Raw genomic sequence first — 2500 nt, 5'->3', positions numbered from 1 at the left:
CTCTAGGGGAATTTAACATCGGGGTGTACTCACTTTTGTTGCCAGTGGTTTAGACATTAATGGCTGTGTGTTGAGTTATTTTGAGGGGACAGCACATTTACACTGTTATAAAAGCTGTACACTTCAGTGTTGTCCCTTAAAAGATATAATGAAATATTTACTAAAATGTGAGGGGTGTACTCACTTTTGTGAGATACTGTAGCTACTAGCTAACGGAAGGCTAACGTTACCTGCGGCCAAGTGTAATGTCAACTAGCCTCACTTGCAGTGATGCTTCTGTTGCCTGTGACGTCCATTTCGGAGCACCAGAGGGCAGCCTTAAAAGTGTCACCGAAATGAGCTACTGAAATATGTGATGCCATTGAGTCCAATAGATACCGGTTGTATAGGTTTTAGTACCCAACCCTACTCACCCATGGTTCATTTATAATAGTGTGGTAAGACCTCTGTTTGTGTCCTCACTTGTTCAGAGGTCAAGTCTGCTGGAGACTGCTCCTTCTAATCAACCACAGGTAATTGACTGGGATTTTAGCATTTTGAGAATCTTAATCAAATCTCTTCTTTTTTTTTTTTTTTTTACGTGTAATTGTCTGACAGCAGAAAATATAAAGGTACCATCATCAGTGACAATATCTGTATGTGATTGGCGATAGTAAAAAACTAATTAAACTGTCACAGAAAGTATCAGAGAGGACAGACGATGGTTTCTTAGCCTGCCAAGAGCAAGCAGAAGTACGTCAGCTACATTTGTATTAGCCTCATATCTGAAGTAAATTAATGACAGAAGGCAAATGGGCACGGGTTAGTAATCTGTTCACATTCACATTCTTTCTTCATTCATGGGGAGAAAGTTACAAAACTCCATGTTAAATTCTGGTTTAATGGTACAGGGAACCAGATTTACAGTGGAACTACATTTCTGTATGTGTGATGTACTGTGATATTTTGTAGTGCATGTGGTACTACAAAAATGTCTGAAGTTACAAAAAACATAACCGTTAAAAATCATCACAGTTTATTTTGGCTTGTGTCAGTCGTGTAGGGGTTTTTCTATTAGATTCAAATAAAATCAAGAGCATAGAAATATACTTAAAGTCCCACACAACAACTCCACATTGCTGAAGTTGCTATGGCAATATATGAACCACAGTGTTTAGTGTAAAGTTAACAGAGCCATGAGCAAGTGCCAGATGAACTTTGCTAACTCGAACCTTTAACCAACTTATACTGTACGTCATATGCATATCCACATCTGAATGGCCGAACAAGGTGTGTGTGTGTGTGTGTGTGTGTGTGTGTGTGTGTGTGTGTGTGTGTGTGTGTGTGTGTGTGTGTGTGTGTGTTTGTTTGTTTTTGAGATAGGAAGTGGATGGGTGGATGTCACCAACAATCTGTTTACTGTAACACTACATGTCTGCCCAAAGCCACAGCTAGTAAAATATGCTTAGGTTAAGAATGAGGACCCAGGTCAATTTATAAAAAAGTCATGTCATGCTCAGCTCCATGAAATTCCAACACTAAATAAGTTTTGCCAGCCCTCTTTGTTTTGTACCCAGTTCTGGCTGAAATGCACCGTGCATGTAAATATTCCTTTCCCCCCTTTCTTTGAGTAAGTTCTTTGGTATTTTAATGGTGACAATCTATTCACATCAACAGGTTTCTCCTTTAAGAGTATTTCCGCTGTTCATTATGTACCTAGAGGTCAGCAAGTCACCTTCTCTCAACAAACTATTTAGACTTATTACCTGTCAATCATGCATCAAAGACTCAATGCCCACGATAGACCAGTCATTCATACAGTATTTAGACTTTTTCCTGTATGTTACGAAAAAATGTAAACACTTTAAAACTTAGAGTTTGAGCCAGAAATGGGGATCATAATGTAAAAGTAATATAATAACAGGGTGGCAATTAGACCGTAAACACAATCTACACCGAACTTTGTTACTAACTCACAATTTGGGGTTTCCTGTAACTTTTAAAATATTACCTTGAGCCTTGTCACTGCTTTGTCTTTATTTCAATAAAAAACTTCTTCCCCTTCATACCGAGATAAACAATAAAACACAAGACACAGAACAGACAAAAAAACCAACAAAATTGTAGCACTGCAACCTGCGCTTGAACCAAAACATGGAAAGATCTGGATGGACCCATGTCCAAAACCAAAAACTAGTGGATGCACATGTACTCTTGTTTTTCACCCTTTCTTTCTTTCTTTTATGTTCTCCTTGTCTCTCTCTCACACACGCAGACTACACACAGATATGCAGACTGTTGCTGTAAACTGTTGAAATGGCGACCAAACAGTGAGAGGGGTCAGTGCAATACAGTCAAGATGAAGTCTTTTCACGTTGACAGACAAAAAGCTCTTGAACATCAACTTTTGACTTGTAAAGAACATTAAAGTCAGATCTCCATACTTGGGAACACTGGAAGGGAGAACATGCCTTTACTCACACATATAGTAGTTGAATGTGGTGAATGGAGGCCAAGTAAG

The 2500-nt window shown here is 38.8% G+C and overlaps 1 long non-coding RNA gene across 1 annotated transcript in view; it reads left to right on the top strand.

Moving 5' to 3' along the window:
• The first annotated feature begins 468 nt into the window (after positions 1-468).
• LOC114545951 (uncharacterized) overlaps positions 469-2500 on the top strand; it is an 83394-nt gene continuing 81362 nt past the window's right edge. The window contains exon 1 of the long non-coding RNA XR_003690961.1: positions 469-512. This is a non-coding gene — a long non-coding RNA (uncharacterized LOC114545951). The remainder of the gene's footprint in view (positions 513-2500) is intronic.

Source organism: Perca flavescens, chromosome 19, assembly GCF_004354835.1.
Source record: "Perca flavescens isolate YP-PL-M2 chromosome 19, PFLA_1.0, whole genome shotgun sequence".
Classification (NCBI taxonomy): domain Eukaryota; kingdom Metazoa; phylum Chordata; class Actinopteri; order Perciformes; family Percidae; genus Perca; species Perca flavescens.
This window is presented reverse-complemented; position numbering and strand designations above follow the sequence as displayed.